Genomic DNA, 13626 nt, shown 5'->3' with positions numbered 1-13626 from the left:
ACAACAGAAGCAGAAGTTAGAGAGAGAAAGAGTTGGAGATGCTACTCTGCTGTCTCTTTGAAGATGGAGGAAGGGACCATGAGCCAAGGAATGCAGTTTCTAGAAGCTGAAAAAAGCAAAGGAAAGGATTCTCCCCTAGAGCCTCCAGAAGGAACATGACCCTGATGGAACCTTAATTCTGGGACTTCTGACTTCCCAAAATGTTAAGACAAATTTGTGTTGTTTTAAGCCACAAAGTTTGTGCTAATCTGGTACAGCAACAGTAGAAAACTAACACAACTACTTTTCTGGAAAGCAACTTGGCAACATGTACTAAGAGATATAAGAGTTTATTGCCCGGCCCAGGAGGCTCAGTGGTTGAGCATTGACCTAGGATCCAGGTGATCTGGGTTCGATTCCCGGCCAGGGCACATGCCCGGGCTCAATCAATGACTCTCTCATTATTTATGTTTCTATCTCTCTCTCCCTCTCCTTTCCTCTCTCTGAAATCAATAAAGATATATATATATAAAGAGTTTATGCTTCTGACTCAGTCATTCTACTTCCAGGACTCTCTCACAATGAAACAATCAGGTATGCAGAAATGTACTTATTTATTCAGATGTTCATTACAATATTATCTATAATAGCAAAACCTTGGAACCAAGGGCCCTACTGGTGGTCTTATCTTTATTTCAGTCACAACATTGTTCAAGTAAGAAAACACGGCCCACTGGCTGATGACTATCCATCTTTATTTAAGATGTTGCTTCTAGAATGTGTTGTAATAACAGGTGAGGATGGCCTGTGTTAGAAAATGCTGTCAGTCTACAAATTCTGTTGAGCGTGCTGGGACCTGAGCTGGGGGTATAGAGACCAAGAACACATGGGGTAATGGGAGCTGCTGGAGCCTGGCCAGAGAGATGGTTATCAACACAAAGACTTCTGAAAAGGTGACGTTCCATTTAAAACTTGAAAGATCAACAGGAATGAACTGCAACTGAAAAGCCAGTTCATGGAGTGCAGTCATTTCCCTATGCTGTGCATGCATAGTACCTGAAACTGGAGATAGATCCTGGCTGCTCACCAGGAATTCAGAAGGCTCTGCAGCCTGAAGCAGGTCTAACAGCCCTCTTGTTAAAGAGCTACAGAAAAAACTAGAAAGAGCCTAGATATCCTTCAGTGGGTGACTGGTATAGCTATGCCATGAAATACTACTCAGCTATAGAAAGGAATGGATGATTGATACATGCAATAACCTGGATAGATCTCAAGGGCATTATGTGTCAGTCTCAAAGTATTTCAGACTGTATGATTCCATTTATGTAACATTCTTAAAAGGACAAAACGATAGATATAGAGAACAAATTAGTATAACCATGCATTGCTCAGTGATGGAAATGCATTCTGAGAAATGCGTTGTTAGGTAATTTCATCATTGTGAAAACACCATAGAATGCACTTACACAAACCTAGATGGTATAACCTCTTGCACACCTAAGCTGTATGAGATAGACTATTGCTTCTAGGCTACAAGCCTGTACAGCATGTTACTGTAAAAAACACAAGGTTAAATCAAGCACAAGAGAAAATGATGCAACCAAGAGACAAAATAAACGTGAGAGGTATGAGGCTGCTGCAGGTGTAATGCGGCAGACTTTTACAGCAAACTTTTTTTTTTTTTTAATGTATCTTTATTGGTTTCAGAGAAGGCGGTAGAGGGAGAGAGAGATAGAAACATCAATGATGAGAGAGTCATCGTTGATTGGCTGCCTCCTGCATGCCCCCAACTGGGGATTGAGCCCCCATCCCAGGCATGTGCCCTGACTCGGAATCGAACTTCGATTTCCTGGATGCTCGGTCCATGCTCAACCGCTGAGCCATGCCCAGCCGGGCTAGAAGGGCTGTCTTAAACAACAGTTCTGGAGGCTGGAAAGTCCAAGATCAAGGCACTGGTAGGTTTGGTGTCTGATGAGGACCCACTTTCTGGTTCACAGTTTTCTTTTTTTCTGTGACTGCACTTGGTGGTGGAAGGGGCAAGGGATCTCCCTGGGGCATTAACCCCATTCATGAGGGCTCCACTTTCATGTCTTGTCAAAGACTCCACCTCCTAAAACCGTCAGGTTTGGGTTAGGATTTAACATATGAATGGGTGGGTGGGGTACAAACATTCAGTCTAGAGCAGCAAGTGTTTGCCAAGTGCCTATTCTGTGCTAGGCATAGTTTTACACTTTGGGTAAAAATGGTTCCCGGCCTCATGGAGGTTATATCAGATGGTCTGAATTTAAGCTCTACTGCTCACCAGTCTTGTGACCTCTGAAAAGTCACTTAACATCTTTGAATTTTGGTTTCTTCTCTATAAATTGGGCTTATCAGTCCAACCTCTTTGGATTTCTGTGAGGTTGCATGAGATGGTGCATAAGTGCTGAGCACAGTGTCTTAAAAGGTGCAGGTATTCAGTTTTTTACATTAGTTCTCACTGTCCTCTCTCTTTGCTCACCTTCTGTATAGACTGCTTGTAACTGGTGGAATCTGGATTCCACCAGGGCAGCCAGGGCTGTAGACAAAGTGCAGTATTGTAGGTTCACTTAAATTGAACACAGAGGGGTCTGCACTGTTCTGTAGAGGGCTCAGGCCAAATGAAGTTGGGCAGGAAAAAATTCCTTTTGTATTTCTGTTCATTTTTCCTTTCTATTTTTAATTCTCTGTGTTTGGTGTGTTTATTATTGTGTCTTCTGGGTGAATTTTTCCTTGTTAAAATCACTCTTCCTCATAATCATATTTTAAACTCTTTCTGCAAATCTAGCTTGTTTGTTATTTTATGTATCTCTATCAAGTTTCTTTCACCTAGTAATTGTCTGGTTTATATATTTCTATGCCCCGTTTTTAACATTTCTATGTCTTAATGGTTTAGGTTTGTTTTGTGTAAACTATATATAGCTGAATTTTTTAAAAAAAATTGAATGTAAAGGTCTTTGTCTTTTAACAGGCAATTTAAGCTTAAAATTTTTTTAAAGCTTTTTAAGATTTATTAAGACTTGCAAAATATTTAGCACATTTCTATAATACTATTTTTATTTTCCACGCTTTACCCTTGCCCTTCTCCAGCCTTGCTGACTTCCACTGGGTTGGCTGTGTTTCTCTTATTTCTTCCTTACTCACCCTCTTGGTTTGGAACTTTCATGTTACAATTCTGTTATTTTAGAATTTCTATTATTTTGCAGTTGCTCATTTTCAACACATTGCTTGAAAAGCTCACATTAGTCAGTATCCTCCCCCTCCTCCTCCTCCCCAAAGCAGAAGGACTTTATGACACTTGGACTCTAATCTGTCTCCCTCCATCTTCTAAGCTATTGTCAATCCTGTTTTCGTGTTACCAACGTTTCGGTGCCCTCCTCCCCAGCTTAGCTCTTAGAAATATCTTCAACTTCTCATACCTTTTTTCCCCTCTTTATTTAAACACATATGAAATATATATTTGATTAAATTAAATATATTTTAAATATATTTCCATATGATTAATTAAATATATTTCAAAAATATTTTTATTTTATTAAGCTAACTATATTTCAGGTTTACATTATATAGCCCTGAATTATTCTATGAACTTCAGTTCTTGGTTTTCTAATCTATGAATGGCATCTGCTGAGCTTTCCCCAATGTTGATTGTTTGCCTGTGTAGTTTGTAATTTTGAATTATGTGTATGTGTCTGTGAAGGGTGGGGGTTTCCATGGATTTCTGATTGTGAAAATGTCCTAAAGAATTTTGCTTTTGCCTCTGCCTGAATCACTTGACACCATTTCTGGATTTGTTTTTATTTTAATTATTCAGACTAGAATTTCCACCGCACATATGTAGAATGGCACAGGCTTTGTTTCTGATTTCTTTCTTTCTTTAACTGGGCCCCAGGCAGAGGTGACGCTTCCTCACCTCCGTGGCCTGGTGAGCAGTGTGCTGTCCTCAGTGCTCAGCCCCTGACTCACAAGGGTCTGAAGCCAATGACACCACCTGCATGAATATTAAGCCCCAGCCCCTGCTCCTGGGGCCTCCATAGCTTTGACTCCTGCTCACCACTATGAATGTGAGTCCCCTCTATTTCTGATACCTGAGAATTTTCTATTTTTCTTGGGTGCCGCTAACATTTTTGGGTTACGTTTTATCCAGCGTTGCTACACAGGAGTGGAGTGGGCCTCATCTACATTAGGTGAATCTCTCACAATGACTGCCACGTTCTTACACAGGCGGAAGCTCAGTTTCATTCTTTCAGTCAGCAAATGTCCCAGAACTTAACATCCAGAGAGGAAGACAGACTTGAACTAAGTAGTGTAAGGAGTAACTGTCAATAAATTTATAACTCGGGCAAATTCAGCTAAGGAAAGGCACCTGTTCTAGAGCAGTGGATGCTCTAAGTGGGACCTGACCCCGCCAGCGGGTCCGGAAAGGAGAAGCCCAGATGTCACAGGGGCCTCAGGAGGTTTTGACTGTAAGGGCCAGGGCTGTCGCCAGGGCCCTCGTCCTTCCTCCCTCCCCTTCACTGTGTGAGGTCTGTCTGACCTGGGTGCTAACTTTCTCCCCAGTCAGGTAGCAGGAGCCCAGGGCAATTAAACCCAACAGGATGGGAGAAGGTGGCAGGGGCAGGATTTCCCCTGGCTCAATGCCCTAAAATGCTGTGAACTACCCTCAAATAATGCCATCTATGCTGTAAACTTAAAAAAAAAGAAAAAAGAAGAAAAAAAAAAGCAGATTTGAAAAACTTGTCTACAGAACGTTGCCCCTGGTATATTTTGACTAGTGGGATAGAGGAAAAAGCCAGAACTGTATTTCTTTTGCCATCAGGGTCTAGAGTTTGGAATTTCTTCTCCTTCTAGATGACAATCTGGAAAAAGAGTCCTTGATTAAAACTGGTCATTTAAATAGCCAATGGAGTGATGAAGGGAAGTGTGGAGAAGATTTGGTTTCTCAAAGGAAAGAGCCCTGGGCTGGGAGAGCCACGGCCCACCAACTCTCCCTCCAACTTCATGGTGGGACAATGGGCCAGGGGTGCGTGGGAGCCGGGCCCCTTCTGTGTAAAATTAGGAAGTTATGCTAAGGGAGCTGGAGGAACCCTTCTGTCTCTGGTATCCAAGATGTCTCCAGGGGAGATGGGGTGCTACTGAGACCTTAGCTGCCCTGAGTTTCCGGGGTTCCCAATGAGCAACAGTCCCTTGGGCCTATGGATTCTCGGGGCTTTGGAGCAGCCCTGCCCACCTGCCTGCCTGCCCACCCCTACTTCCTGTCATTGATAACCCCAATGATCCAACATGCTCCGTCAGAAATGTTTCTCATTCTCAAATCCATCCGTGCAGCCAGCTCTGCCCAGTTGTGCCAAGAAAATGCAACCTCTGTGTCATGAAGCATGGAGCTGAGTATGGGCCTACTTGGTGTTTACTAACCTGCCTGGGTCGGGGTGGTGGGAAGGGAAGCCCTGGTCTCCCTTTGGAACTCCCTTTTATGGACACAGATTGCTAACTAATCCCTGGCAGGCCTGTTCTAACCTAGGTCTGGCCCCGAGCCTCCTGTCATTTGCTGACACAGTTTGTAATCCTGGAGGCAGGGCCAACAGAGTGGAAAAGTTCCCGCCTGTGGTTCTGCCGGGAGCCTGCACTGCCCAGGGCCTGTCCCTCCTCCCCTTTCCCCACCCTTCTCTAGGACAACCTGTTCTCTCCTTTTCACTTCCTGGGTGTGACTCACCCAGGGGCTCCCTCTCAGCATGGCAGGTATGTGTCATTTCCTTACGCTGGTGAGACCCAGACTCTCAGTGTCCCTCACCCACGACTGGCCCAGTCTGATTGAAAGGGATGAAACGGTTGGCTCTTGGAGGCCGCGGCATAATAAATCCTGGTGAAGATTGATCGTTGGGGTGAATTTATCACCTGCAGGAGGCTTTCTGTATTTTCACTGAGAGATGCTTGGGAGAAGCAGGGGCTTGGGACAGTCAGTTTCATCCTGTTTTCTGCTACCCCTGCCCCTATCCCCAGCCCCACTGCCATCCCCAGAACTGCTCGGCTTTCCCCTCACCTATCTCCCCCTACTTCTTTGGGGCTCTTTGGCTTTGTGAGAAACTCCTTGTTAACACCCTGACCCTCACTGGGGAGGCTAGCGGGGTGATGCTGAGGCCTGTGATTGGGCAGGAGGGACCCAGCCTCGCAAGTCCATCACTGGCCGGTCTGGTTAGTGCCTCTCTATCAGACCAGGATGAGAGGGAGTCATCGTGCAGGCAAGAGCCATCCTCATGTGAAATTTAAAACCACTGGGTGGAAATGAGGTTCATTCAGTAAGTGCTGGCATTGTCCAAACTGCTCTGCCAGCATTGTCTCACTTCTTTGTGATGAGGGACCCACAATACCCACATGGCCAGAGTCAGCTGGGAATTCTGGTGACATCAGCTCCTGAGTCAGGTCTTCCAAGGACAGCAGCCACTCCTGCTCCCCTCATGGTGGAAAATGGGAAAAAGTGCAGGTATCCCACTGGGCCTGGGAAAATCTCCCTGTTGTGGTGGGGACTAGGAAAAGGGCTAGCACATTCTATCGGCCATCGTACTTCTGTGGTCTTGGACCCGATTCTGAGGGCCCCGTCTTGAACTAGTGGGAGAGAGTTTTCTGGGAGTATCTATCTGGAAGGTGAAGGATCTGAAGGTCTCATATTGTGAGACTGTTTGAAGGACTTGAAGCAGTTTAGACTCAAGAAACCTGAAGCAGCAGGTGAGCTGTTTTCCAATATTGAAAGGTTGTTACGTAGAAGTGAAATGAGTTCTGCTCTGTGTGTGGGCTGAATATAAAAGAAGGCTTTCTTATCATTAGAGGTCTGAGCAATGGAACAGGCTGCTAACATTCTGAGGTAGTGAGTTCCTTTTCACTAGAAGACTTCAAACAGCAGGTAGCCAGGAGGGAATCCCTGCACCAGGCTGAAGTTTGGACGGCATGATCTCTGACAGCTTTTCCCACTATAAGCCTCTGTGAGTCTCTGATTTGGGTCTAGCCCTGCCCTTTCTTCCAACTCCAGTGTGTTCCTGTTGCCCATCTCCACCTTTTTCACCATATACCTCCTTCCTTGAGCAAGACAGAGACACTTGGTCTGGCCTGTGCTTGTGCCTGGGGTGGGCTGTGTGACAGCTTTTGGCAGAAGCCCCAGAAAGATCTGTCATGTACAGAGCTGGTACAGTCACTAAGCGTTTCTGTTGCATATTTCTGTGAATTCTTACTGGTCATCTCATCCACCCCCAGTTCTGTGGGCCAAGATTACTCTGCCTTGTGCTGCTGATGAGGAAGTAAGGAAATACGCAGGCCACTGCAGGGCTAAGATTAGACCTGGACTCTGCCCTCCTGTTCCTGACGTGCTGATGGAGTGCCTGTGCGCATGCCCATGCATCCTGCATGCAGCCTAGACTTGAATCCTATGGCATCTCGGAAACAGCTGCATTAGTGTCCCATTTTACAGAGGAGGAAACCAAAACTCAGGTTAGTTGGAACTGTGTCTGGGACACAGCTAGTAAGGGACAGGGCTATGATGTTAGCTGCCTAGCCAGAAGCTGTGAGGGGAAGCCACGGGCCTGTAAGGAGGGGGCCCCTGTACAGCTGCAGAACATGTACCCCAGGGGACTGGTTGGGGCCATTCAATTCCATACTCTCAGGTGAATGATGGCCTGCTTCATATATTCCAGGTCCTGTGCTAAATGCAACTGGGGGGGAAATGTATAAGGTATTATTCCCAGCTTATCAGAATCCTATGGTTCAAAGCAGTGAGCCTAACATGTTTACAATAAGCAAGATGTGCTTAATACAGAGCAAGAGCTCATCTTATTGAAGGATGGAAAGGAAAGCTTTGGCAGAGATGGAACTGAAAGTGGGCTTTGCAAAAAGGAGCCTTAGATAGGCAAACATTTAGGGGCACGAGGATGGGAGACATTGTATTTAGAGCCACAGGGACCAAACAGAATTGGGCCCCTGAATTCTTGATCTATTATTAAGAAAGCATGATTGGCCCTCCCATTTTCTCTACCCACCTGTGGATGGCCCCAGTCCCAAACAGAATTTTCCAGCCCAACCTTCTCATCCTCTGACTTGATGAGTAGCCTCACCATGGTCCCACGTCCTGGGGAAGGGTGTAGTTGTAGGTGACTTGGGCTCCTCCTCCAATTGGCTACCAAGTCCTGTGGATTCTAGAAATCTTCCTTTATCCATCCCTTATTGTTGCCCCCCATTCTGGGTGGGACTGACATTCTAATTCTTCTTGCCTAAATCAATGAATTAGCCACCAAATTGCTGCCCCAGGGTCTTTCCTTGCAAGTCTATCTTACCCATGGCTGTTGGTAGTCACCTTCATAAATAAATCTTGGCACTTGGACCGAATCCTTATCAAGCCCTCACTTTTCTAGTCTCGCCCACATTCATTCTGAGTTTTGCTGACAACCTTCCACACCCCCTCCTTTATTTACAAACGTATCCATCCTTGAAGGCCCAGCTTGGAGGCATCCCTTCCCAATCAGGTAAAGTTAACCCCTTTCTCTTTGGCTGCCCCCTGGGTATAATTTGATTTGTGCCTCTCTGGTAGCACTTACTACACTTTGCCATGGAATTAATCTGTGGACCCATCTGTCTGCCCGACTTGGTTATAAGTTTCTGCATCACACTTTGCCTCCTTTGTGTTCTCTCTCCTGTCTGCCCACTTGTTGGGAACTCAGTGATGTCGTTGAGTTGGTTGTACTTACAGCCCCGGGCCGAGGGAGGGCGAGGAGACCCTGGGAAACTGGCTTCACATGCACAAAACTTAACCTCGGCACAATGCAGTGCATGCTTTCCATGGGAAAAGAAACAATTTAGCAAGAACAGAGAGAGACGTGCCAAAGCCCTGGCTGCTTTCCTCCACAAGGGGACAGAGTCCTGTATGTTTCCTGCAGACATGGTGTGGTGTCCTGGTTAAGGAAATAGAAAACAGAGCTGCCATTTCCTAGCTCCATGACATGGAGAGAGATACTTTAACCTCGCATTGCCTCAGTTTCCCCATATGTAACATGGCAGGAGAATAATAGTACCACCCCCTTTGCTTTGCTTTGAGAACTAAGTTAATGCAGGTTTCCCCTGCTATCCAAAAGGAAAGCATTCCTATGAAAAAACCCTTTGTAAATAGAAATCATGTAAATTGAAGATGCAATTATTATTAATTTATATGGGAAAAAAAAGAGCATTCCCAGACCCCCCAAAATAACCTACCAGATCATACCGAATAGCACATAAACCCTGAAGTAACACTAACATTTAGCAAAAGCAGGGATCATGGGATACAGACACAACCTGCATAAAGCTGGCGGGGCCTCTCACTGTTTGGGATGTGTGCTGCCTCCATAATGGCTCACTGCACACCAAATATTGAACACTATTTCCCTTTTTTCGTAAAAGTGAACATCCTCTTGGGATTTCTTTCGGTTAGTGAAAACGGGTGCTAATGTAGGTCTTTCGTAAAAGCAAAATGGCATAACATAAACTTTCGAAAAGCAGGGCCAACCTGTATTGTAACTGGCCCATAAAAATACCCAATATATGTCTATTATTTTAAAGTTATTGTTACTCATAACCTGTGCTCCACCTAGAAGGTAAGAGGCGCACATCTGAAAACTAGGGAGGCCTGAGATGCCCCTAGTGATGGGGACTATGGGCCAGTGACTGGAAATTTACCTTACTGTCAAAGGCCACAAAAGGGACCCTTGGAGGGTTCAGATGTGAGATATGGCAACGAGGGACTACAGACAGTCCTGAGAAAAGGATTTGAAATACCAATTCTACCTTGTTGTTTTATGGTGTTTCCCATGGACTCTACCCCAGAAATATGAGACCTCTGGCCATCAACCCTGGCAACACCCCCCTCTCTCTTCTTTACTCTCAAGTTCCAACAAAGCTTCTCAGTTTCTGTTTCAAATAGGACAATGACCCACCTGATATTCCACTTCCTGTGAGTGACAGGAAATGTGAAACCCGGAGAGGCAAACTGTGGCTAAGAACTTGAGTCTTGGTTCGAAATGGCAGATATGTTTTCTATTTCCTTAACCAGGATGCCACACCCCAGAGGGTGGCATAGGTCACATTCTACTAAATTTCCCACGCCTTCTATCTCACCATCTGCTATGATCTGAATGTGTCTCCCCACAAATGCATATGTTGAGACCTAACCCCCAAGGTGATAGTATTAGGAGGTGGAGCCTTTGGAAAGTGATTAGGTTATGAGCTTAATGAATGGAATCAGTGCCCTTATAAAAGAGACCCCAGAGAGCTCCCCCTTCCCTTCCACCATGTTAAGATACAGTGAGAAACCTCTCACTTAGAAGAGGGCCCTCACCTGATCATTGCTGGCTATCTCTGGTGATCACCCTGATTTATAACTTTCAGACTCCAGAGCTGTGAGAAATACATTTCTGTTATTTATAAGCCACCCAGTCTGTGGAATTTTGTTATAGCAGCCCAAACAGACTGAGACACCATTCCAGGTGTTCTGCTAGTGCAGGTCGCTTTCCCCCTGTGGCGGGGGGGGGGGGCTGTCTACTTCTTTCAAGGGTTTGGACTAATTCCCACCTGTCCTTCTTCCCAGCTTCATAGGTTTTATGCTAACATAGTCAGTTTCATATGTAAACAGCATGGTCTCTCCAGGCAACATACAGCTTCTAGATTTATGAGCCCAGGGTCTTGTGGTGGTAGGCCAGCCTCAGCCTAGTTTAGTTGAGGAAGTCTTTCAGCTGGCCAGATCAGGGTCTGCCCAAAATCCATTCTAGGCCGAGATTAGAGCAGGCATCTGGGAATGGCAGAGACTTCTAACCTCCTGCATTTCCTCCACACTATCTAACCTCCCACTCCTGGGGAGAAAGTTCCTGAGCAGGGTTCCTGTGTAAGGTCCCCTTTGCAATATGCAAATTGCTTGTGACCAAGTCTGTATCCCTGAGGGAGGCAGAAAGTCCCAGTTGAAACTTCTGAGCACATAGAACAGGGGCTGAGAGGGGACCCTGCCAGGTCAGGGGCTTTAGCTCAAGTTTGTCAGGGGGTGTTTGTGTGTGTGGGTCTGTGTATGTGGAGAGGAGGGGGTGCTGCAGGGTGGGACAGAGTGGGGGAGTGAGCAGAGGGGAGTGGTGAGCAGCAACCTAAGAAAACCTAAGAAACAGCATTGTTTGGAGAGGGGAGGGGAGGGGAGGGGAGGGGAGGGGAGGGGAGGGGAGGGGAGGGGAGGGGAGGGGAGGAGGAGGCTGTATTCTGTCTTACCTGGTATTGGAATCCTGTTTGAGGAGGTGGAAGTTCCTTAAAAATGGGGTCTCTAAAGTTCTAGAGAAGCCTGAGCCTCCTCCATTTTTGGAGGCTCTCTGGATTAAAAAAGAAGAAGAAATATCAAAATAGGACAACAAATATCATGATGCATCTTAAATGTTTACTTTCACCAATTAATAGTTTAACACATACACACATGCAAGCAGTGACTTGGTGAATGGACTCACTGGAAATAATGTCAAGGGCCCTTTGTCCTATGAAGCCTGAGCCAAGAGGCCCTCTCGGCTTTGAGATGTTAAAGAGCAAAATTCAACTGAGTAAATTTGAAGATCTAATTGGCTTTATGAACCTATTCATGAATCAGACAGCATCCCATCTAGCAACTAGGTCTCTCTGAGGGGTTGTTGTACAAAAGGTTTTTATAGAAAGAAGGTTGGGGCAAGGGAACTATTAACAAAATCAAGTTAAGAATTATTTTTGGACCAGCACATCTTTTTAGAGAGAAGGAAGAAAAGGGGGAGAGGTTTTATTATGCAGAGTGTCTCTTCTTTCTATGGGGGATGGAGAGGGCTCCTGTCATAGATTACCTCATTGGTGTTGACCAGAAATTTCCAGAGTAGTTGATTAAGATTATGTTTCTGGGAGAGACTGAAACTATAATTAGATCAGGTATTAAATCTAGGTTGGTTTTCACGGGCTTTTAGAGCAAGTGGCGCCATGTTGGGCCTGTGGTTTTCTCTTTAACAAGGCTCATATTGGGTTGTTTCTGAGGAAGATGAATGGGAAGAACAGCTCTTTCCCCAAACTACTGACCTCTCTGCTTCACTGATAAGTACTCTTTACTTGACCAAATTTTGCTGAGGCTCCCCTGAGCCCTCTTCTCAATGAGACCTCACCCTTTGCCTGCTGTCCTTGGCCTAACAAGCTCAGTTCAGCAAGAATCGTCTCACCCTTGATACCTAACCAAGTTCCCCTTAGTGATTTCCATCCACTGATTCCCTCAGCTTTCCCATAGGTTATAAACACCCAGCTGCCCCTGTTGTATCTGGAAATGTGTTCAAACTCTCTCCCCTATTGCAAAAGTCTTGGATAAAGTCTTCCTTGCCCATTTAACTCCATCTTGTGCAATTTTTCTTTGTGTCTGCACATGCACACACATAAACTCTTAATACAGCATGCTTAAAACAAATTCCCTGGTTCTCTTGGGTTGTCTTATTCTCTCTCCTGTGCTCAGAAGAGCTTGTGAGGAAGGATATTCAGGTATAGGAAGAAGAAAATCATTTGTCATACCTGGCAATGGGATCCCCTGTCAGGGAAGAGCTGATTACTCTCACTAGGGCCTGTAAGTGACTGCAGGGCCATATTCTGCTCTGTAGATGGTCAGCTCTGTGCCCTGAGACTCTGGAAAGAACCACTATTGCCTTGGGCTGGGAGGGAGGAGGAGGGGAGCCAGCAGGGTGGGAGGAGAAAGAGCACCCAGGAGTGTCGCCTTTCCAGGCTCTTCTCTGCTCCCATCCCTTGAAAAGGGCTGTTCTAACCTTGGTTCCTGCAGATTTCTCTGTCATTAGAGGCATTTCTCAGCATATCTATTTTGGAGCTGCAGCTGGTTGCTTCTCAGAATAAACAGAACTGTGATATTGGGATAAAAGAAGAAAGGCATATCATCTCCTCTTTATGCCTTCCCTCTCCCCAATGTTTTCCAATCTCCACTTCCCTCTTCTTAAAGGCTTTGCCCTCAGACACCTTTCACCTCACTCCCTGCCCTGTAGCTCTCTTTCTACCTTTTAATAATCACAGGGTCCCCTCCAGGCATGTATGGGCCCTGCTATGGCCAGGCCTTTGGTTGGCATGGGGACTCCAGGGCCTGCAAAGAACTCATGTCGAGTTATACAGGAGTTCATATATTCAGGATTTAAGCCAAAGAACTGAGAGCTGGTCCAGCCCCTCATGCTTAGATGAAGCAACTGAGGTCCCCGCTGGGGACATGTGGTTCTCAGGGTCTCAGAGCTCCTGGGGGTTAAAATAGCAGCTGTGTCACCCTGACTGTGAAGGTTTCCTCCTACCTCTCTATGTTATTATCAGAACCTCTGTGTTCTGAAATCATTGAAATGGGAGCTTGCTCCTGCAGGGACAGGAAGAGAAATCAGAGTTGTTTGGGACACAGCAGATGTGGGGTACCTGGTGTGTTTATGGACTGAAATGGCTTCCATGACGGATGAAGGCAATCAGGAATACTTTCTGGTTATCTGGAGGTTGGAGGGTCTGGTCAGTAAGGAGAGAAGGAAGAGACTTGTGTATGTGACCACATTCAAGACCAAGTTACTCATCAGCCCCTGCTGAAGTGGGCCTGACAGTGCATCAGCA

At 45.8% G+C, this 13626-nt stretch overlaps 1 protein-coding gene across 5 annotated transcripts in view; it reads left to right on the top strand.

Annotated features, from left to right (window-relative positions):
• PTK2B (protein tyrosine kinase 2 beta) overlaps positions 1–13626 on the top strand; it is a 118208-nt gene that overhangs the window by 26975 nt on the left and 77607 nt on the right. The window lies entirely within an intron of this gene.

Source organism: Miniopterus schreibersii (genome assembly GCF_964146895.1).
Source record: "Miniopterus schreibersii genome assembly, chromosome: 4".
NCBI lineage: Eukaryota > Metazoa > Chordata > Mammalia > Chiroptera > Miniopteridae > Miniopterus > Miniopterus schreibersii.
Note: the sequence above shows the minus strand (reverse complement) of the source record. Positions and strands in the feature narration are given on the sequence as shown.